Source organism: Schistocerca nitens, chromosome 5 (assembly GCF_023898315.1).
Source record: "Schistocerca nitens isolate TAMUIC-IGC-003100 chromosome 5, iqSchNite1.1, whole genome shotgun sequence".
Taxonomy (NCBI): Eukaryota; Metazoa; Arthropoda; class Insecta; order Orthoptera; family Acrididae; genus Schistocerca; species Schistocerca nitens.
The window spans coordinates 866,531,140-866,555,998 of NC_064618.1; the positions used below are offsets into that span (position 1 = coordinate 866,531,140).

At 45.9% G+C, this 24,859-nt stretch overlaps 1 protein-coding gene across 4 annotated transcripts in view; it reads left to right on the plus strand.

The window, feature by feature from the left end:
* Window positions 1-24,859, plus strand: part of LOC126259180 (cholesterol 7-desaturase nvd) — a 533,483-nt gene that overhangs the window by 407,406 nt on the left and 101,218 nt on the right. The window contains exon 1 of one of the 4 annotated variants that reach the window (XM_049955754.1): window positions 11,471-11,532. The exons of the other annotated variants lie outside the window; for them this stretch is intronic. The gene's annotated coding sequence lies outside the window, so the exon portion shown is untranslated. Of the gene's footprint in view, window positions 1-11,470; window positions 11,533-24,859 lie in introns of those variants that run through there. 4 annotated transcript variants of the gene reach the window in all.

Here is a 24,859-nt window from a genome sequence, read left to right on the forward strand (position 1 = left end):
GTTGTGTGATCGCGGTGTTGGACTGCAAAGCGGGATATCCGTGTTCAAAACTCCCTCGTGCCCATTTTTTTCCCCACAAAATTATGAGCTTACCGTCCTGTCACTGATGTGGGGGGGAGGGGGGGGGGTGCGATGGGGATATTCCATTCTAAGGTTTTTGCGCAGTTCATTCTGAGAGACAGCGTGGAAAGAGTACCGGGCAGTGCACCACCCGGTGAGTTGGCATTTCCTCTAATTTTATCTGCGCCGTCTCTCAGGACCTTCAAGAATAGTCTCAGTTTGTGCCCTGAAGTACATGTCTTGATTGTCTCTAAGCAGATTCTAGAGAAATGCACGGCCTCGTTTTAGAGCTTCTGTCAGTTGAGATTTTTTAACGTTACTTTTACTCTTCCAGCTGTCAAACAAGCACGTGACGGCACGCACCGCTACTGCTTCTCTATGTTTGATCTCCACTGTCAGTCAGTTCTGCTGTGGGTCCCACACACGAGGGCAGTACTGAGGCGTGCGTCGTGCAAGTGTTCCGTACGTGATTTCTTTTGCAGGCCAACAGCAGTTTCGCAGTATCCTATGAATCGTAGCATTCCATTTGGTTTAGCTGCTGGTCAGCCTTTCTGGTCGTTCCAGTCAACATCTGCTCGTTCTGTAACGCCCAGACGTTGTGTATGACATGACGGTCTCTGGTGGTACACGCAAGTGTTTTCACTAGACGTATCGACGGAGCGGGATATTATATATGCTGGGACGAGTCGTCTGTAATTGCTTTGCCTTATAAGCTTCCGACGTTTGTGAAATGTCTTAGCCCGCATCTCGTGGCCGCGCGGTAGCGTTCTCGTTTCCCACGCCCGGGTTCCCGGGTTCGATTCCCGGCGGGATCAGGGATTTTCTCTGCCTCGTGATGGCTGGGTGTTGTGTGATGTCCTTAGGTTAGTTAGGTTTAAGTAGTTCTAGGTTCTAGGGGACTGATGACCATAGCTGTTAAGTCCCATAGTGCTCAGAGCCATTTTTTTGAAATGTCTTAAACTGAACTCTGCACGTGAAAAAGTCCTGATTTAGTGTATTGCCATCGAAATGGCAACGCGTAGGACAGCTCCAACCGACACATGAAAAGTTACGGACGACGAGGAAACAGCGCGTTGACACAGAGAAATAAACCTGCAAGAAAGTCCATTGCTTGCCACAGACATCTTTGTAAAAAAAATATCAAGGATGAATTTGCGTCATGATATTGGCTATGATGATTGTGCAGTCTAGTCTTCTGTTACGCAAATCATTTAAATGAAGAGGATAGAATCGACAACTGTGAAGTCATTAATTCCCCACAGACAGTCCAGAATTGTGAAGAGCATAACATCGAATATGCGGCACGCCCTCACTGTACGACTCGCTGTTAATAAAACTCGGTAATTCAACATAGCAGACTGGGTGGTCGCATCTATAAGTTATCTCGGGACAAGCGACAAAATGCTGGTGACGGCAGTTTACTCTACCGCAAGGATTCAAATATTCGACGTCTCATGATCAGCCTTGGAAATTCACGGTATGTTCATATTTTTTACTTTTTGACTGTCCGATTAGAACTGAATTTAACAACTTTTGTGCGGTGCTTGTTTCGCCTTTATTCTTTGCAAGGCATCTTCAGTGGTCTGGAATATGTAATTTTTTTTTTTGTTTACGCTATTTAGTTTACATTTCGGACGATATATGTATAGGTTACAAACAGTTGTGCGGCTGTATAACGATGCGACCACATCTGTCAGTCCTACGACTCGACAATGACCGGGGTGAGCTCGGTCGAAAGCTCGTGGGATTTTAACCACCTGACGTGGCTGGAAGCCCGAGAAAATTTTATTAATTAATACCTCCTCGAAACCGTGCATTCATACTGAACTATGCTGCCTCTACGACCGTCCACAATTGCGACGGTGCTGCCGGTGCAGAATGTTGTGCGCGAACTGACCTCTCGATCACACCCTAAAAATGTTCGATGGGATTCACGTCTCCAAATCATTCGCTCAAATTTTGCAAAATGTTCTTCAAACCAATCGCGAACAGTTGTGGCCCGGTAATATGGCGCATTTTCATAGAAACATTAAATCAATGAGTGGGCGCAATGTTCTCCAAACAGCCCAGCGTAACCGTTTTCAGTGAACGATCAGTTCAGCTGGACCAGAGGACCCACCAGTTCACTCCACGTAAACAAATCCCACACCGTTATGGAGCCACCGACAGCGTGCACAGTGCTTTGTTGACATTTTGGGTCCGTGGCTTCGTGGAGCTGCGCCACGCTCGAACCCTACCAGCAGCTCTTACCAGCTGGAATCGGGACTCACCTGAACAGGCAACGGTTTTCCATTCGTCTGAGGTCCAACCGATGTACTCACGAGCACGAGAGAGCCGTTGCAGGTGACGTGCTGTTATCAAACGCACTCGCGTCGCTCGTCTGCTGCCGTGGCCCATTGACACAAAATTTCGCCGCATTTTTGCTGTTATTTGACGCACTGTTACTTGTACGTTAGCGCAGACTACACGCATACGCCGCCGCTTTCGGTCGGTCGTTAAGTGAAGGCCGCGCCAGGGAAGCGTTGTCCGTGGCGAGAGGTGATGATGCCTTAGATTTGGTATTCTCGCCACACTATTGACACTGTGGGTCTCGAAGTGTGGGACTTTCCGAACGGAGTGTCCCATTCGTCTATCTATAGCTATTATTCCGCGTTCAAAGTCTGTTAATTCTGTAAAGTGTCAGGCAAATCCAACACCTTCCACGAAAACCCTGACATGATAAGCAAATCCAGTAGTACGTGACATAGCTCCGAATAAATCGTGACATTAAATTAACCAAAGTAATACGAGTGACGAGTGAGCAAATGGAATACCACAGACTAACACAAGAATGCCTAAATGCATGTCATACCTTCCCACCGTGACACAGACGCAGTTCCGAGGGGAGAAACGAGAACAGAAGCCGAGAGCAGAGCCGTGTTAAGCTAGGAGGCCCTACGATAAGGGACGGACACCCACATCGCCAGCTAACCGCTGGGACCACACCCCAGCCACAAGTTTTAGCGTGAGTCTTTTTCGCGTCTCTGTTACGTTGCAAACTTTAAAAACATTTCCCCACCACGAAAAGTATAACGTTTCTCATTGGATAGACAGAATTTTTGTAGGCGGAGCTTAAGGTTAACATTGAGACCCTGATTGGTCAGATGAAAACACAGCCAGATAGTTTTTTTTAAACCAACTTCGGTAAATTGTAGTAAGCAGAAGTTAGGAGAGAGTTGCTTCCGAGACAGCGAGGTGAGCGGAGCTCTGCTGCCCTCGCCCCCTGACGAACACCGACAAGGTAATGAACGCACGCGATGCCGCATAACAGCGCATAAAGCTTCACTCAGAACTGCAGAAGTCTCATCTGTTACACCCCCTTTTTGCGTAATACTAGTGTCGATCGTCAATTAAAGCTCATGGTGTTGACATTTGCCACTTGAAGTAAAAATCTGAAACGCGATGATTTTTCTGTTATATAGTTATTGAGAAGCCACATCAGCCACTGTAATTTACGACAAGTTAGATAAATAATTAAAGATAATTGAGGGTCATTGTAGGCCATTTTGATAGTTTTCTCTTTTGTGAAACTTAATTTAAACCTAGATTATAGATGTGATATGGCATAGGTCATCCTTGGATCCATTGTAGAACTTGGAAACCCACTCAGTGAATATTCGTTCACATTTCTGTTGAACGCAGTTGGTTTTTACCATCCTGTATTAAAACATTTCCTTTTATCAATAGTACAACTTATAAACAATGTTTTGTGAGTAGAATAAAATTTCCAATGGTAAACTTAACTGCTTTTTCGACGTTATTTTACCAGCTAACTAAAAATAGGAAAGCCTTGAACCCCTTCCACAAAATTTAGTTAGTATTAAGATTCTTTTACAGGGAGTGCAGTGTAGCTGACACTGAAATCATTAAGTATTTGGTTATGTCATCGCTAGTCTCACTGAACTCTTCTGAACTCTACATGTCATGTGTGGTCTGGCGTCTCCTTACCAGCAACAGGTCCCAGGTTCAAACTAGTCAATTCCCTAAAAAACACGCTCAGAGCGCCGTTGCGCGAAAGTGGTAGGGAGACACGACTTAGAACAAACAGACACCACGCAGAATGTTAGAATTCCTGCCGTGCGAAGACAAGCATGCAGCGCATGTTTTCACGAGAATCGCCTGAGTACAAATGACACCTCAGACGCTGCACTGCACTTCTGTACACTGTGTACGCGATACTGGCGCCGTCTGTGTGTGTGTGTGTGTGTGTGTGTATCGCTACCCCACGACTTTTGTCATCTAGGTGTATGGTATTAACTCGCACGTATGCGTGTGTCCACAAAGTACGGTTTTTCCGGGGATTCAGTCTGAGAAAGATCGGGAAATGGAAAATTTCTCATAGGACGAGAAGGTGCACATCCCCTGTAATCATGAAATCATAAGTCAACTATGAATAGAGGTAACGTACTGTCAAAGCCGTGCGGGGAAAGAAACTGATATTCGATGCCAGTGTTAACAAAAATCAAAAACATGCCACCTTAATATGACGTCTCAGTAAAAGGCGATAGAGGAGTCTCGCAGCAGGATGTGTGCCAACTGTGATTACGCAACTTCCTGGACTTGCCGGTATCGCCATTCACTTAATTTTCTCTCGTCAAAGATTCGATAAGCCATTCGCGGAATCCTTATCTGTTATCATATCACGTTACAATATCTGGAAAGCTCTGATAAGACAAAAACTGAAAAATTAACTTGGCTGTAAAGGGCGTCACTGCGTGATGCGATAGCGTGCTTATCAGCTAAAATTTTTTACGTGCTTTGGAGGCGCATTATAGCGTATCCTGACAGTGCTATAGCTTCCATGCCTTCGTATGCCCTACCACGTTTTCTTGTGCTATTCAACTCCACAGGAGAGAGGAATATAGTTTTATTGAAATAAAAGTATGCATTTCGTTAATCATGTTTACAAGCACGTATCCAAAATTTGTGCTGAATAAGAACTTAAAAATTGTTGTGTTTGTGCCCGGTCGACTATTTCCCACAAGATACTGGTATATTTGCTGTGCCTGTTGTCTTAAAATAAAATGTTTTTATTGGTTCTTGACCTGTTAATTGGACTAAAAGATAAAAGAGAATTCTTTAAGTACCCCTCTATTTATTTATCCACATTTCTTACAACATGAACGCAGGGGAAAACAATTTATTGCGCTGTGAGTTCCTCTGTGTTTTTACGAAGTTCTAATGCTTCGACTAGTCTCTACAAGGGTTTAATGTTATCACAGCTGGCAGTAATCAACCTATCGACTTCGGAAATAAGAGTTACAAATAATATCAGCCGTTTTAAATTACTTTTTTATGTCAGTCTCTTATCATCCCACGGAGATAGTAATCCGTGTCTCATTCCCCATTTTTTTCCTTTTTGAGGTAGCACGTTCAGCAGTAAGTGAGCCACTTTTCTTTGAAATTATTCGTATCAATCCAGAAATATGCTGGAAACACATACGGACGAGTTAGCCACTTTGTCTTTAAATGTCGATGTTGAGGAATCGCATATTTCACGCACGGCTTTATCCCGCTTCGCTGAATCCTGCGTTTGTGTTCATTATAGATCTCTCCGTTAGCCCTTTCTGTGAACTTTTTTGCCAGGATCTGGTAGATGCCGGTCTTCAGTCTTTCTGAAGGAATGGCTAGCGGCAACCCTTTAAATGGAAAAGTTACTGCCAGTTGCCTCTGGTTTATGCACAGCCGGCCGGCGGGTTTGGCCGAGTGGTTCTAGGCGCTTCAGTCTGGAACCTCGCGACCGCTACGGTCGCAGGTTCGAATCCTGCCTCGGGTATGGATGTGTGTGATGTCCTTGGGTTAGTTAAGTTTAAGTAGTTCTAAATTCTAGGGGACTGATGACCTCAGATGTTAAGTCCCATAGTGCTCAGAGCCATTTGAAGCATTACGCACAGCCAGTTAAATCAACACAAAGCTAGAGGTGGTGGTACAGGTTCACTTTCACTCTTCGTGCCCCCGCCCCCCTACTGACCACATAATTACGTGTACGTTGCGAACAAAAACGGCCCAAGTTACATACCGCGGTGCCAACGAGCTGGAATCAGCGATCATTTATGCCGATAGTCCGAAAATTTGAAAGCTGTCAGCAGCCCGTGACAGTTGTTAGTTACGCATTCAGAGTCCCCTGACAATGCTTAATTAGTAAGGAAGGCGACATAACACAATCCAAATCTCTTTTACCGAGACACCTTGAATGCACTTGTTTGTTTCAAGTGCAGAGCGAAATTGTATTCTTAAGAAGTAAAGGTAACTATTATCTCCCGCAGAGGAACGTTAAGTTTAAGTGTTTGTAGAGGTTAGGTCCTCACCATTAATCATACTTATTATTGACGGATTACTGCAAGCTGCTCTTTTATGCACCCACGAAAGCTTTGTTGCAATACGTGAGGTATTGTATGTCATTGGTGATTCGGCCTCCATTGCGGCGCCCATCCAGCAGGATGCAGGAGCAGTCGCACTGGTCGTACCACTGAAAGGACGCGTGTGCTTCCTTAAAGGGCGCCCCTGGACAGGCTGCTCCACGACTTGGCCAGCGCCCCCGCAGCCGCAGACTGGACTGCCGCGTACTGCCCCACGTACACGGCACGGCACGGCGCTGCGTCTTGCACGGCATGCCCTAATTCGGTTGAGCCTGCTCCAGGTGCCGCTCCCCAGATCAAACCCCCGTAGAGCAACCGTAGCTTCTACTGTAGCATGTTTTTCTGTGGTGCTGCGTTCCAAGTTTCTGGCGAATTGTGGAATTTGTATTTGGTGACCACAGCACACGAGAGACTCTAGGATTTAAGACGGCCTGGTAGAGTGGCATTCATCCGCCTTAGTTCTGATGGCGGAATATTGCCGATAGAACGCAGTCATGAAATGGACGTGGGTTTGTGTACCCGTGGTAACTCTCATGTTTTTATTCAGCTACCTGATGTGGCTGCGCCGCAGCAATACAAGTGCCCACGTTCAGTCCCTGGATATACGACAGGCGTTCAATAAGTAGTTCATTGTTTTTTCCTGAAAGTACGTTGGTTTTATTCATCATTCCAATACACCATATTATTACCCACTCTTTTGACTGCAGAACCCTATTATTGAACATAATCCACGCTCAGTGCAACGCTCTTACGCCACCTTACTGGGAGGGCTTGTTGGTCAACGTTGGAGCCAACGTCTTCTGGATTTTTCATTGGGCCAAACAGATGGAAAACTGAAGGTGCGAGATCCAGGCTGTTGGGTGGATGAGGAAGAAAGAGTCCAGTGAAGCTTTGTGAGCTCCTCTCGGGTGCGCAGACTTGTGTGAGGCGTTGCATTGTCACTCAGGAGGAGCAGTTCGCACTTTTGTGGCGACGAACACACTGAGGTCGTTTCCTCAATTTTCTCGGGGTTGTATGCTTTCAGAATTGATAGTTGCTACATGAGGGAGGCATCAAACAGAACCGCATCTTATGAATCCCAGAAGAGCGTCACCTTGACTTTACCGAGTGAGGGCGCGACTTTGAACTTTTCCTTCGGAGGAGAGGTGGCTTGGTGCCACCCCACGGATTGCCGTTTTGTTTCTGGTTCGAAGTGATGAACACTTGTTTCATCGCCAATAACGATGTTCGACAAAAAATTTTCATAATCAACCTCGTAACACGCAAGAAATTCCTTACAGATGCTCGTTCGTAACTCTTTATGGTCTTCTGTTAGTCGGCGACGAACCCAGCGGGCGCACACGTTTGAGGCCGCCAACTGATGGACGAGCGTGTCAGCACGTCCAGTCGAGCAGCGGGGTGTTTCACTGTGATGCGTCGATCGTGTGTTTGATTGTGATTGAGAGTGTCCGCACGTTCCAGCATTTCAGGAGTGACAGCTGTGAGCGGCCAGCTGGCACGGGGGACATCGGACAGGTCTGCGCAGTGACAGCTGTGAGCGGCCAGCTGGCACGGGGGACATCGGACAGGTCTGCGCAGTGACAGCTGTGAGCGGCCAGCTGGCACGGGGGACATCGGACAGGTCTGCGCAGTGACAGCTGTGAGCGGCCAGCTGGCACGGGGGACATCGGACAGGTCTGCGCTGTGACAGCTGTGAGCGGCCAGCTGGCACGGGGGACATCGGACAGGTCTGCGCAGTGACAGCTGTGAGCGGCCAGCTGGCGCGGGGGACATCGGACAGGTCTGCGCTGCCTTTCTGTGATGATGGCAGACGCCTAGCCCGACGACTCACTGCACGTTTGTTCATTGCCATGTCTCCGCAGAGGTTCTGCAAGCGCCTGTGAGTGTCTGCGGTGCTGTGGTTTTCCTCCAAAAGAAACTCGATGACAGTTCACTGCCTGGAACGCAGTTTATTAGAGACGCCATTTTGAAGGCTACGTAAGAGTGCAGCGCCGCCAGCTATCGGAACTTAATGAAACTATAGCGGCTGAAGCGGGAATATTCCACGATGTCCCGCTACAAATTCCTCATTTATACAACCGAAATTGGCCGAGGAGAAGAACATGTATTGCATTACTTATTGAATGAATGCCGTTAGTCAAAGCCACACTGCCCAGAACGGATTCGTCGTCCCCTCATGAGGTCCCCACAACCTCGCTTGTGACGTTATTCGTACGGCGACTCTTGATTTTCTGGCTCGTATTTTCCAGGTGCTTTTTTTAGATAAGCGAACGACGTAATGTAATGCTGAGCTATTTACGATAGAAATCGTGCCTTTTACTTCTGTGATAAAACCTGTTGTTGAGATGGTGGTTATGTATTTCGCTATTTAAGTGCAACGCGGATGCTTCTGCTTTGTGTAGATTTCAACAATCTCTCCACTTAAAATGGACTCAGTGTTTCTGAATTTCTGGAAAGAAAGGCTTCTCCTTCCTCTAGTGTTTTGGTTTGGGCAGTCGTTGATAAGTCGTTCACGTAGCAACATTTCCTGGTTGTATTTGCCAGGGTAATGGTGAACAAAATTGGGCCAGTACAAATCGCAGTGGAGATCTGTTTTTTATTGTGAGTGATTTGGTTGTTCCATGTCGGATGCCAGCTTTAAAGCACGACTAAGCTAACATGTTCTTGACAAGTGTTGTCAGGTCCTCACTTTGTGGGCATTGCTCCAGAATGATCAGCAGTCCCTCCAGCCACATCCCGTCCTACGCAGCCGCCAATTCGACGAAAACTACCGCTCTCTGTGGTTTCTTTTGGAATTCGTCTTCTACGCAGTACGTTATAGACAGTACCCGGTCACAACAGTTCTACTTACTCTCGAAGCCAAGGCAAAATGTAGGAGTTGCTTGCCTATTATGTCCCGAATCTTCTTCAGTATTAAGCGTTCAAATGTTTTGAAACGGACACTGAGAAGTGCGGTCGGGCGATGGCTAGAAGCTCCGGCCAGAGGCAGGACTGTCGGCGAGAGCGCCACTTTAAACAGAGGATAAGCTTTCCCGGTGTGCAGCGCACCTGTGTAAAATTCTTTCAGCCAAGTTCTTCCGTGCTTCCGTAGGTGTCTTATATATAATGCGAATACGCCATACATTCCTGCTGAGTTTCTAGTTTCGGAAGTTTTGTGGCTTCCTTTGTGTGTTGTTCACTGGTCTCGACAGGGTGGTCTTTTTCTGTGGGTTGTTATAGATTTTGTTTAGCTCTTGGTTTCTCTGCATTTCGTTCTAAGGCGACTTTTTCAGCGTGCGTTTTAATGTGTAATGCCATTTCCGTGAATATTACTCTTAGCTCCTAACTGCAGTCGTAGGTTGACCTCCCTAGTGATAGCTCGTCTGTAATTAAGTAGATGAGTACTTTGTTCACACGATGTTAGTACTTTCTCAAAATGGTGGTGGTGGTTGTTGGGATGTTTAAGGGGGACTAAACACCTAAGGTCATCAGTCCCCCTCTCAAAATGGTCTGCCGTTAATTCAGAGAGCAATCGTGCATGGGCGATTGTCAACAAGGGACGAGCTGGAAGCCACGCCAAGAGGTCGAAGTGCTCAAATGCTGTTTCGTTTGACACGATGTCGGTAAGCATCACTCGAGATGGAAGTAGGCGCACAGAAGAAGAGTTGGAAAACCGCTGGACGTTGCTGACGGCAAAACGGGACAAACACCGTCACACCGTGCAGGCTTTCCCGGTCGGCGTCTCCATCCATCAAAACTTCCGGGCGTAGAGGCCGTGGTCGAACAGTAAAAATTCTTGTTCCGAGGTGAGGCAACGACTGGTTTCAACTCGAAAATATTTAGACCCACCAAGATCAGTGAAAGTTTGAGACGCACAACACCCTTTCGAAACCCCTGGGGTGCATAGAATTCCGTGTAGTTGTGGGAAGGTTTGTATTGGTACAACGAAAAGAAGTGTTAATACCCGACTAACCAAACACGATAGGAACTGTCGTCTGGAACACATTGACAAACCGGCTGTAGCGCAAGACGTTTTTGTAGACGGTGATCACCAAATTAACTTCAGTGAGATGAGCGTGCTAGCTAAAACATCGCATTATTGTGGGCGTATGTACAGAGAAGCCATAGAGATCTAATTTTAACAGAAAAGATAAAGGATAATGTGAAATGATATGGAGATCGACTTTGTACCAACGACGTGACAATCGATTACCTGTTATCGAGAGTAATGGCGTTAGTCAGGAATAGCTGCTGGCCGGGGTGGCCGAGCGGTTCTAGGCGCTACAGTCTGGAACCGCGCGGCCGGTACGGTCGCAGGCTCGAATCCTGCCTCGGGCTTGGCTGTGGGTGATGTCCTTAGGTTAGTTAGGTTTAGGTAGTTCTAAGTTCTAGGGGACTGATGACCTCAGAAGTTAAGTCCCATAGTGCTCAGAGCCATTTTTTTCAGGGGTAGCTCTACTGTCGACAGCACGTTACGAACAGTGGTGCCCCCTATGCACTCTGTATAAACGGGAACTCCACGGTCGAGCAGCCAGTCGCCGGCTCACCTCTGAAGATGTCGCCCGCAGATAGTAGCGAAACGTGAGTAGGAAGAATTTCTACTGTTGGAGCACGGCTTCGTAGTCCGGAAGTTTTGATTAATGAAAACTAACGTGGCCTCCTTACGGGAACTACACAGTCCGTCACCTGCTGTTACTTACGAGAACCACAATAAATTTCCGTCTCGATAATGGAACAGAAGCTAGAGCCGCACTGCTGTTGACTGTGGGTCGATACGGGTTAGCAGGCGAAGAGCCACAACGTAAAAGTGTGCTTTGTTAATGAGAAGGAGAGTTATTCACGGGACGCGCGGGCCAGGGGTGGAGTGTAGTGGGGGTGCAGCGGCGGCCAGTGGCGGGGCGCCGCTCCACACGCAGCACGGACGCACTCTCGCACGCACATTCTGTATTTCTGCAAGGCCAGCGGGTCCCAGCTGGGGTTCGCCCGCGCGCGTGCGTATAAATCTGGGCGGCGCGGCTCCGGCGAGGAGTCGCGAAGGACGCCGGCTCTGGAACGGTGGCGGGCAGCCGGCAGCGAGACGCGAGACACGCCGCAGGTACAGTAGTGGAGCGCCGGGGAACACCTGGGGCGCCGACAACGGAATAGATCTTCTAAGCTCTTTAACGAAAAATAGGATGTATTACGCGGCATTTCTTCTTTACCGAGGGCACTAAATAATGAAGTAGCGGCTACATGTTACTTGAGTAGCAACATAATGTCGAAATCCCAAAATCGGAATTTGCCTAATAAAGATTTCGCCCCGCAGATCATGAAAAATTTTTACAGATAACCTCATTTCCTCGGTCATAGACCACCTGCCAATCTTATACGGCAATGAAGCAGTTGGTGTTCGGGTACTGGTACACAGAGCGTCCACGCTTGAAATAAATAAAGATATACTTTAATCGGAGGTAGCTGACTTTTTTTCCTAGGTTTACGTACCTCAATACGGAAAAACGAAACCATTATAGGATCACCTGTCTGTCTGTCCGTCCGCCCATCCATCCATTTAAAACCCTTTTCCTCAGGAACGTGTAGGTGTATCAAGCTGAAAATTTTCACTACTATCTGTAGTTCCTTGGCGGGGTAGTAAATAGTAGCTTGTAAGTAAATGCAAACAAAAGCTGCGGCCATCTATGCCGCATTCACCGATGAGACAAAACATTATGACCGCCTGTTTAACAGTGTGTTGTTTCACTTTTCAAACTTAGTACAACAGAGATTCTGCTCGGCACGGTTTCTACAAGTCCTGGACAGGATTCCAGAGACATGTGCTACCAGATGTCTACTCACAGGTAGAGCAACTCCAGCAAAGTACGGGCTGGAGCTGTCTTCCAGTGGGAACGGATCAGGCACATTTGCTGGCTGAGGCACCAACGTGGGTTCACTATAATGCCCCTCACACCACCGTAGCACGATTCTGGCCTTGCGACACGGACACTTATCCTGCTGGGAGGTGGAGTCGCCGCCGGGGAAGACTTGAAGCGTGAAGCGGTGGTGGTGGTTCGCAGTAGTATTCACTGCTGTCACTGGGCCTCGGATTACCATCACAGATCGCACGGAAGTCCAAGTCCGTACACCCCACAGCACAGTTCTGCCCTCGCCAGCCTCCATCGGTGGCGCAATGCGTGTTTCGTGCAGCCATTTGCTTGGGTGGCGGCGTGTAACGACCCAGCCATCGATCTGGTGTAGCAAGAAATGCGATTCATTCGCTGTGAAAACTTGGTAATCCTGTGCCCACTGCAATGATAACTGACGATGTCGGCGTGTCAACACAGGGTCAGGTAGGGCTCGTGTGGTGTGGAGCTCCATTTTCAACAGTGGCCTTTGAACGGTGTGCTCCGAAACAACACCGACTCAAAGGAAGGGCTCCGCCCTTGTTGGTGACGTCACGTCAGCTAGGCATGGCGAACGCCACGTCTGTTGCAGGCAGAAACGCCTGGGCGTGCTTATCATTATAAATCTCTTATTTTTGGACAAAATGTGTGGTATTGTTTTGGATTCTGAAGTTTTATTTACATGAAAGATTTTCTTACTATCGTAAAGCTACAAATGAACATCACAGTTCCTGTCGAAACAAACGTTGATCAATATGAGAAAATGCTTTGCCCCATTGCAAGCTTCGGAAATTTTACATTCAAGTAACTATATTTACTTGATCCATTTTGCTATCGAAACTTACCCCAACCCCCTTACAATGAACTCATTTCTTTTATTTATTTATTTATTTATTTTCGTTTGACATCGTCACTGTATATGTGAACTAATTTACATGTGTAAATGTCCAACTGTTGCCAGTCATTAGATAAAAGTCGTTTTCAACGAAAGGAATTCTAAACAGGAAACAAAATAGCTTCATACGTCGAAAACACTATTGAGCTTAAACTTCTTTAAACATGCACATTAGAAAAGATAAATAAACCCTTCTTGCAACTGAAAGGAGAAACTTTATAAGATAAAAAAATTTTATTTGTTAAAACAAGTATCTCTCTTTTGCCTCTTATAATGTCCCCCAACCCCTCCCCCAACGTGTGCAATCACAAGATATTTCATTGACATTCAGTGCTCCACACCCCATAGTCAACCAAGATACCTAAAGAAGAGCACCAATATGTTCACAGTTTCTTGTAAAAGCAACCCAGTACAAACGTAACTTCCTCAGATTTACAAATAAGGTAAAGAAGCACGAATTGTGTTGCTGCTGGATCATGAAGTTGTTTTTGTATGTCAGTCCTTAAAACAGGTGGGAATTTAAGCTCAGGAGTACACTATTTGTTAGAAAGTGTAATGAATTGCACAATTAATTGATTGCAGAAATCTCTCAGAACAATGAGTGTTGGTCAACTACCGCCAATAGTTTCACATTTTCCTATGTCAGAGAGGGAGACACCATCATTATGAGTATGCCTGCAACAGACCTGGCGTTCGCCGTGCCTAGCTGACGTGACGTCACGAACAAGCGCCGAGGCCTGCCTTTGACTTAGTGTGCTCCGAAACCTTTGTGCCTGCGCCAGCACTGTGCTCTGTCTTCTGATGTGCCCCCACATCGCGCCTACCCTGGATTACAGAGCGGGGGATCCTCTGACCTCTACTTTTGTCATCAGACGTTGTCAGATGCCACAAGGCCTGCTCTTTATTTCACCATCCTTCGACCACTTTCCATAGCTGCTAACGGCAGCAGTACGCCAACAGGCGACAAGCTTCGCCGTTTCAGAGACTCTCGTTCCCAGCCGCAGCGCCGCTAACTGTGCGCCCGTAGTCACAACCGCTGGTATCTCTGGGTTTCCGCATTTGCAGCCCGTATCTACCCTATAATGACTGCCCGTTCGTCTCTGTTCCGCGTAATGCTTTCCTTACTGCGTCACGTGCCCGCAGCACCAGCACGAGGCATTCAGCCTCGCGGCGGGCAGTGGTCAGAAAGTTTTGCTTCGTCAGTGTATTTCGAGAGCGGTGAACACTCATCAGAAGCTACGCGGTACTTCCCGTTGACCTAGAATCGTGCAATTTGGCAATAAGCAAGGTTTCTCAGTAAAAGTAAAGGAAACAAAATCCGAAAATAATTATTAATTATATCAAATGAAAAAAATTATCTTCTTTATCGCACTGTCTGTCCTTCTGTTAACTCGCCTTTTCCTCAGAAACAGGTCGAGATACCAAGTTAAAATTTGTGTCACATACTAAGCTCTGTTTTACCTTGTCGGTGTTAAAAAATTTAACCTATGTGAATGCAGTCAAAAGTCCGCAGCTCGTGGTCGTGTGGTAGCGTTCTCGCTTCCCGCGCGCGGGTTCCCGGGTTCGATTCCCGGCGGGGTCTGGGATTTTCTCTGTCTCGTGATGACTGGGTGTTTTGTGCTGTCCTTAGGTTAGTTAGGTTTAAGTAGTTCTAAGTTCTAGGGCACTGATGACCATAGATGTTAAGTCCCATAGTGCTCAGAGCCATTTGAACCATTTTGAATGCAGTCAAAAGATACGGCTATTTATGTCAAACATTTTGATGCTCACAAACTTAGTCATCGAAACATCCAGGGTACTTCCCATTTACGTAGTATAATGAAATTTGGCAAAAACATGGTTTAACAATACAGATAACGGAAAAATTCGAAAGTTGTTGATTTGTAATTATATAACACGAATTCTCTTTTTCACTGTCTAAAGACTTGGAATTTCCGCGATCAATATCTTACCAGTATCGATATCGGGCGAAAATCGTAGAGCTTCTTGATTCCCGGGATGGATGAACTCTCTACAACCGTCTGTGTACTGTGCGGAATCCTCGGCGCGCAAGTCCACTTATTTTTTTTTTTTTTATTTTAGGCTTCCATTATATATGGCGAGCATAACATGCAAGGAAGCACTACACTAATCGTGGTAATCAGTATTTCACGCTGCCGGGCTCCACTGGGCCTTAGCAAGCGAGAACGTGCCGCACCATTTGTAGGCTTTATCCTCCAGTGAACACGTGCAGTGGATGTACAAACAAATTTTTTCTGCAAGAGTAGAGTGCCACGATGTAATCTGAGCTCCCTCAGAAACATTTCATGCCCCGGAAACGATGAGGGCCAAACATTAGACTGATCACGTTAGGCAACTTGGCGAGACGTGTGAATGAGGTGAGTGTTCCACCAGAGAGACAGCAGCGCGCCACCTCTGGAGCGCGGCTCCGGAGAGCGCCGGACACAGGCCACGTGTTCTGGACAAACAGGCTTCAGATGTCCGTTCAACCGTTCTCATGTTATGTCGGTTTGCCAAATCACTTCAGGATAACGACAGTATCGTTGCTTAAGTACGGTCAACCTCAAACGTTTCGCATCCATATCCAATTCGAGCTTCTGCTCCGTCTCTAATTATCTCGACGTGGACGGGACCTTAAATATTAATTCTTTAGTTTTCTTCGGACTTGGCACCTTCCCTCATCATGGAACCGCGCATAAAATCTATCTACAACTTAGTTGTATTCTCTCATTTGCACCGAGCGAGGTGGCGCAGTGGTTAGCACACTGGACTCGCATTCGGGGGGACGACGGTTCAATCCCGCGGCCGGCCATCCTGATTTAGGTTTTCCGTGATTTCCCTAGATCACTTCAGGCAAATGCCGGGATGGTTCCTTCGAAAGGACACGGGCGATTTCCTTCCCCATCCTTCCCCAATCCGAGCTTGTGCTCCGTCTCTAATGACCTCGTTGTCGACGGGACGTTAAACACTAATCTCGTCCTCCTCCTCTCTCATTTGGAAGTCAAAGAGCGATCATTATTATTAACATGGTCATGATTCTTTCCGAGAAGTTTCGCATTTTTTTTAGATGCAGCCAGTCAGTAAAATAAAAGTGTATATATAGTACTTATCAGGAATAATGCAGTTACTTGCTCCAGATGTAGAAGAACGCCTACCCGTTTCCGTTTTCCGTTGTCCAACGAATGAAGTGTTAACACTTCTACTACAATGACGATGAACAGTAGTAGCTCTGGTATACACAATACTCCCTCTGCATATTTCATAAGAATATACAGTACATTCCGACGTTCAAAGTATGCATCATTAAACGCGAGTCCATCAAACATAAAGTGGTTATTTCTTTTCTTGTACTAATTTGTATTACTCCTTTTTATGACGGTGTCTATCTAGTGGCAACGTAGTTTCTTTCATATCTTGCACTTCTTAATCCACACTGATTTTGATTGCTCGAACTTCTTTAAAAGAAAGCACACATTAATAACATCTGTCATCACGCACGTTACAATAATTGAGACAACTCGGTTATGTACCTTTTCCAATAATTAATCAAAACTCGTGCCCAGCACTCTTACAAATGATTGATGGACAATAACCTCCTACGAGTAGTATAATAATCACACGCATAATAATAACTGTTCATGTAGCTTAAGGATATACGTGCGCTAGGCCAACTTGCTTAATCTGCACAAGAGTTAACCATCAAATGACAAGTGACGGCGCTCCTATAATAACGAAGAGAGAGAGAGAGGAAGGCAGCGATTATTACAAATGTATGTGAAAACCCGAGATTGCTACCTACTAGTGAAAGGCTGCTGCAGAAGAAGAATGATTGAAATATTCCTGTAGTTCATGACGTGGTGAATGGATGCTACGCACCTTATCGCACGGAGAGGAAAGACTGAAAGAAATAGGATTTGTCGTTGGCGTTGAGCTAGAGTTGCACAATAGTTATGAAAGACTAAACCGCCGTTTGATTGTGTATTACTGTATTTTTCTTTTATTCTATCCAGATTTCAGCTTTTATGCCATTATCAAGTACAATGCTAAATGTTGTCACTCCATTATTAAGTCATATTTGTTAAGGTAGTCCAAGGCATGTGAATAAGGCGAACACATGTCTTTAAGATGTTAACATGCTAAATATATGTGAAATATATTTTTACATACATTTCACGTGTACCTCTAAGGAATTTCGCCCTGAAGTTTAATTTTCACGCAGCACAATGTTTGTGACGACGAATCACCTGAACTACATGCTATACAATACTATAATATTGCAGGTACATCCAGTGTTATATGCGGCTAATGTCTGCAAAATGCATTGCGAATAGAGTTTGCAACAACGAAGTTATAAATTTAAACGTTTTGCAGGGTGCGGTGCTTTACCACGCATCTGAGTGTTTATGGCTTCATATTTCTTGAACTGTGTGTCATACAACGACTGGTACGTTCAGTGGTATATGCAAACACTGTCTGCAGAATGTGTCGCGGATACAGCTGAAATAAATTGAAAGGTCATGCTTCATACGGCAGATTCACTGCACTAACAGCGAAAAAGTAATAAGCGATAAACGTTTTTGCTTTCATCATTTTGTGGGGATCTTCTGCAAGAAAAACTTTCGTATAGGTTTTGAAATTATCTGTAAAGTTTGCTGGAAGTCTCTAAGTGCTCTCCTCAAATAGTAGACGAACAGACTATGGGTATTCGCCTGTCGTGGGCCGTACTGTTTCTTGGCCCGCAACCCCACCCCTTTGATAGGTGGTTGTTACTCCCCACAGCGGTGATTACCAGACAGTAAGTAATACGTGCACCAAATTGGGTTGAAATCGTGCTAGTGGATTAGGCAGAGACGTGAAACTTAGATACGTTCGTATATATGTGGATCCCATTCTTACAGTTTGTATTGATGCCATATGCATATCACAAGGAAGATTAAAATGGGTCAAAACCTGTTTTGACGATTTTCAAATAAAACCAACTGGTTTTCGGTACCAATTTATTATCGAGAATGGGGTATGGGTTCTTTTCAGAAAGCAAAATGATTGCAAGGCTGTGGATCGAAGCAGGTGACGCCAAATCAAGATAGCCGAATACGACATCATTTGCGGGACATTCCATGATCAGTATTTTCTGGAACTTCAAAAGGATCCTTTTTCTTAATTATCTAGCAAAGGATGAAACAAAAACTGGAAATACTGGATGAACAAAGACGTGACACTAAATGAAAAAAAAAGAAAAATTCGCGGCAACGCACCGGCACACCGAGCTGCTTAGGCAAACGGGAAATACGGAATTGAACAACGCATTATTGGTACAGTCACCCTGTTTAACCCCTGATTTGCTACACTGGTTTCCACCTACTGCTACGTGCAAAGGAAATTGCGGGTGCAAAGAATTTGGGGTAACCAAGAGGTTGTGTCCTAAATGGCTATTTCATCAGATATTTCGTAACGTACCATTTTCGTAGGTAGGCTCTGGTTCTATTGCCCGTGGTTCATTGGTGAGTTGTGCATCTCTCCTGTCGCACACTGCTTCGGCATAACACTGCCGATGTGGTCGCCGTCTGGGTTGCCGAATCGCTCGCCTTAGTTGCGGCGGCTCGTGGAGACGTGTGTCCCGTGCGTGAGAAGAAATCAGAGCGGCTAGCTCTGAAAGTCGTGCTCTGGGCGTTCTCTGTTCTGCTTGGACCTCTGGCGTGGCACAGTCCTTGACCACTACTGTCCTCCGTGGAGCTGGTTTCGTCGTTGCTTCGTGTTTATATTTACGAAATAGTTCTTGAAATTTCGGACAGCCCCTCTAAGTCGCCGAGTGATCCTGCTCACAGATCGCGCATTCTGGTTTAGCGGTGCGTGGTTGGGTGCAATCAGCTGATTCGTATGGTCCTCCACAACGGACGCACCTTGCAGGCAGACTGCAATAATGTGCAGTGGGCTCAAACAGCTGACAGTGGTGGCACTGTACCGGCCCCTCTTTGCCGTTATAAGTTTCGATCCGCACATATGTATAAAGAAGGTAACGAGCCACGTAGATCTCGTCGCTGTCTCCTCCAGCAGGTAAAGTAACTCGATAGACAGGTTGTTATAAGAGTACCTTCGTATTCTCGTCCCTGTTTTTAAACTGCTAAACGTTCAGGACATTGCGGCCTTCCTTTCGTAGCGCGGCATGGAGCTGCTCTTCTGCGATCTCTATCGGCAAACGTTTGACTGCCACCTCTAGTTCCCTCTCCTCTGGCTCCTGGTACCTGAAGAAGGGAATGCTGTTTAGTGCAAAAAACCTTAAAGCCTTTCGTTGATCTTCAAACGTATCAAAGTGATATTTCGTACGATCTTTCTGATAAATGGCGTTCAAAGTTCCTTACTCTAGTCGCATCAGCACACCGTTGAATTCCACGTGGTTTTTTTGTTCAGTGTATGGCGACTGGCGGCACTTTCCGCGACGTACTTCTCTCTGTCGCCGCCTTGGTCTTAATCTTGGTGTTCGGTTGAGTTGTGCGCAGCTCCTTCACTGTCTGCGTTAGATGACCGATCCGTGGACGCAGGCCCCACGAAAGGAACAGAGAAATATTTTTGTGAGTTAGACTCAATAACAGAAGTGCCTAGCGTAGTAATTCTTTTAGCAGTTTCCTTTTTAAGGATGTCATCTACTATGTTAGGTTTGTACTCGTCGTTAACTGATATTGTTTTAAGTTCATTGATTTCGTCGTTGAACTTTACTTTAGAAAGTGGGATGGAAATGGCTCGGTGAAGAGCAGAATGAAACAAGACTTTTTTATGCGATTGTGGATGAGTAGAATATGCAGGAACGATCTGTCCGGTATATGTTACTTTACGAAAAATATTGAAGGAAATTTTGTTAGCCCGCATCTCGTGGTCGTGCGGTAGCGTTCTCGCTTCCCACGCCCGGGTTCCCGGGTTCGATTCCCGGCGGGGTCAGGGATTTTTCTCTGCCTCGTGATGGCTGGGTGTTGTGTGCTGTCCTTAGGTTAGTTAGGTTTAAGTAGTTCTAAGTTCTAGGGGACTGATGACCATTGATGTTAAGTCCCATAGTGCTCAGAGCCATTTTTTTGAAATTTTGTTTCTATGGTAAGCGTCAAGTCAAGGAAGTTTAATTGACGGGCCTCATTTTCAAATTCGATAGTGAAAGAAATTTTCTCATGAAGATCATTGAATATGTTAAAGATACGATTAACACCGCGAGCGGGTCCTTTGTAGATGATGAGAATATCATCAACGTATCTGGAATAAGACAGAATGCCTAGTGACGCAGCTGGAAAACAATTAAAAAATTTTTCTTTTAGGGAGCTGATGAAAATATCAGCAAGGATACCAGCTAACGGATTTCCCATAGCGAGTCCGTCGGATTGCTGGTACAAATGTCCATTAAATTCGAAGTAGGTGTACTTGACTAAGACTGAGATGAGATTCATGAAGTCTGTGATTTGTTCATGTGAAATGTCTTTTTTGGACCGACGTAAATTTTTTTTTACAATTGTAAGCGTTGCAAGTACGGGGACGTTAGTATAAAGATTTTTCTTCAATATTATTTTTATTGCTAACCGGTTTTCGGCTTACAAGGCCATCTTCAGATGTCTGAAGATGGCCTTGTAAGCCGAAAACCGGTTAGCAATAAAAATAATATTGTAGAACAAAAGCAAACTGGTGCTTTTCATTTATTATTATAATGTTGTTCTACCAAGAACCGACGGAAGATTCTGTTAATATGATAAAGATTTTTGATATCGAAAGAAACTAACGTGGTGTCTGAACTGCATTCTAAATATTTTATTTTTTGGACTAAAGTGTGACTGTTCGGGACGGAAAAATTGTTCACAAAAACGAATGATTTTCTTAGTTTCATGTAGAAATTTGGCCAGATCATGGTATGCACTATTCGTACTATTAGATGTCGGGCGTATCGGATGATTAGGTTTGTGGATCTTAAATTGGGACCGAAGTTTTGGGGGTTCGTCTGGACACGTGCTTAATTTTTTTTTTTTTTTTTTTTTTTTGGAGCCATCGTGTCTAAAGAACGTGACCGTGCGCTGCTCGGCGTTTCCGGCGTCAGCCACGGCCGCGGCCGCGCGCGCCCTCTCTTGTCTCGACACCGCGGCGTCGCGCACTCGACTGGTTGTTCGGACTGCCGGGAAGAAACGCAGGATAATTTCGTGAAGCGATCTGGAGTTCGCGAAATCGAGGAATCGGCCGGCGCCCCTCGTGGCGTATACAAGACGTCCCTTCCGGGGGCGGAGGTGCGAGAACACGATCGTTGTCGACGAGCCGAGTTATTTCGCGCAGTACGGAAAGCTGAGACAATCCAAAGTGCGTTCCGTTGCTCGGGAGAGGATTGCGGACTGAACTTGGCGATGGTGCACGCGAGGTTTCCTTACAGGCAGCGCCGTCGGAGCCGCACACCAGATGGCGCCGCCAGCGGCCGGCTGGACGGTGGTCTGCCAGCCAGAAAATGATATTTCTTAACCGCAATGCTTTTTTGTGACCCTTTCCCTAGTGATTTTTGAAATGCATTCCTGTATTGTTGGTGTATTGAGAGTATCGGCGGGAGATGAAAGCAGTGGGTTGTAGGAGGTGCTCTGAGCTGTTGGCGGTTAACGTGCTCCAGTCCAGCGGTCGGTTATCGAAATCTCTCCTGAAAGTTATGTTGCTGCAGGGTTTTTGATAATCTACGTTGCCTCGCAGGTCAAACCGACGCTGGAAACGCTTGCACAGACTATCTGGTAGTGACATCAGAGCAGATTTTTAATCCGTAAATAAGCGTTTCCGGCTACGTCCGCGAAACAGCGCGCCGCCCATTGATAAGGGAGAATGACTTCTGGCTGCAGAAGCTGCGAAGAACGGACGAAAAACGCGTTTCAGTTTTAGTGGACAGATTATGCCACTGGAATTACGTGAGGTGATGTGTGCACTGACCAGATGCATACTACGTTGAAAACTGGCGGTGTTTTTATCAAAAGACCTAGTTTTTAATAGACAGACGAAGAATGTTTGATGTTCATTAAATGTCACGTATATTGGAGGGGGCAGTGATTGTTCCTAGAATAATGAATTACGTCGAACAGACCTGTTTGAAAGATAAAAGCGTGTATTGTCGAACGATCTGTGTTGCGTGATTACAAGTATAAGCTGTAGCCGTCACGCCATCAAATGAGGGCGTGCTGCAAAGTAAAGTCTCCGACTTTTAATATGAAAACTCCTAAAACTTTTTAAGTGAAACGAACATTCCACGCCCTTATTCTCCATGTCTACATATTTATTTCACAACATAGGCGCCCTGGCGACGAACACATTGCATTGAAGCAGAATCCGGCCTGTTGATACCGTCACTGCAGAAGAACGGACTCTGTTGACGGAGCCGCAACCTCACCTCTGCCCGCACAGCTTCATCACTGGCAAAGTTAAGTTTTCGACGGTGTTCTCTAGTTTTCGTAGGTCATCCACTCCGAGCACTGTGACACACGTCAAGGTCAGCACCACAGTTTTCTTCATTACGACCACCAACAACCGAGCATCGCACATCACTGCTGTTGATACAACCATCACCGTACACAGATTTCCTTCTTCTGTGGATTCCAGTTCGAAATACTTTTTGTGTTAGAGACTTGATTATAGCACGGTGTTTTTCACGCATCGACATAATTCCGTTACACACCACCACGTTACACATTTCATTTCGAAGCGCTTTACCGGCGCAGTGTTCCAAATTGCGTCAGCGATGCGGGAAAGTCGACCTTGCCTGACATGTAATACCAATAACGAGAACAGAATAACAATTTGCAGACATCACTTTTTAGGGCACCCTCTTACAAATATTAATGACGGAGGAATCTAACAGTAAAAGCAAAGGTGATGGAAATTCGATCAGCTTGTCGCACGGTATGTTTTTGTCGCACGCATTATATCAAACACACACACACACACACACACACACACACAGAGAGAGAGAGAGAGAGAGGGGGGGGGGCGAGGGCGGGGGGGGAAGTAAGTTTTCCAATGTCACTCCGTCCGCCGATTCAAAGTTGGATAAAGAAATCCGGTTTGCGTAGGCTCGTGAGTGCGGCAGTGTGCAACATCGGTGCATTACGTAGAATTCAGTGAGACACACGTAGCAGGTGATGTGAAGCTTCCTTCAAGTATTTAGTTAGGGAACAAAATATCGATAGGTTTAACAGTTTTTGAAAAAAATATATAATTCCTTCAGATTAACGTCGATATGAAAACTTCACCACGGACCACATTAAAACTTTACCTTTTACTGGCAGATGCTCTACCAACTGAGCTACCTAAGCACGACTCAAGACTCACGACCCGTCCTCACAACCTTACTTCCCCCAGTAATCGTTTCCTACCTTCGAAAGTTCACGTGAGTCGTTCTTGGGTAGCTCAGTTGGTAGAGCACTTGCCCGTAAAGGGCAAAGGCCCCGAGTTCGAGCCTCGGTCTTGTACACAGTTTTGATCTGCCAGGAAGTTTCACATCAGCCCACACCTTGCTGCAGAGTGAAAATTTCATTCTAGAACCACACTGTTTGTCGATCGTTGGGCGGAAAATTTGCAATACAGGGACGAGGTGCGCTCCACGCAGGACCGTTAGGAGCAGGTATGCCGTTAACATGCGGAGAGGTCGGCATTCCGAGAAACGATTCGAAACGGTGCGTCCTGCGACTCCCATTGCCAACTGAACAATTGCCGCTTCCGGAGGTGACCTGTTTGTGCCGACTGGCAGCGATACCTTTTTTAAGTGGAGCGCTCTGGGGGTGGTCCACCCGGCGGGGGCGAACGCTGCCGTGTCGCCACTTTGTCCTGCGAACAGACCGCCCGCCCCGACAGGTGGCGTTCCTACTGCCGCACCTCGGCCTGCCCCCTGGGGGGTGGACGAGGGGAAGCGGGCCCGGAACGTGGATCGCACACACTCGGGCTGCGGCGCCCCTTCTACACGATAGACTTCCTCGTCTCAATTAGGTACTCGAGGCAAGTGCGTCTACTGCAGCGCCTCTGCCGTTTTATTCCCTTGCTGAGTCTTGTCTGTTTTCAGTGGTCATTTTTGTTCAGATGTCAGCGCCAAAATTCACGGTGACGTGAGAGATATTTGCGGTGCACTTTCGCATCTGAATGGTGAAAGTGAGGTTAATGAAGGACTATTACTTTTACAGAAGAATCGAAATCATTAACAAAATGTGGTAACGAACAATGACAGTAGAGCTTATTTATCACCAAAGCAGAATTCAAAATGGAAGTTCTTGGCAAAGGTCGTGTGGTAAATTTTCTACACTCCTGAGAACTGAAAGTACAGGAAAAGTGTCCTCCAAATATTTCTGAACATATACATTTATCTGCTCGAGAAGATACATACTTGCAAACACGTCAGATCATATGTAGAACACAGTGAATAGCGCACTTTCGCTCTATCCTCTCTCTTTTTTCTTGTAAAGTGCCAAATAACGAAAATTATTTTCCTCGTCCAATAATTCTGACTTTTTCACTGATGAAATAATTTTCAGTAAAAATTGTTTATTTACGTTCTTATTTATGCCTAGTGTAGGTTTTTCCCTCTGTAAAACGTAAGTACTTTTTGCTTTCTCATATTTACTCTCTTGTAGGAGAAAACTACTAGCTAGGAAAAAATATCTGGACCTTGTGTA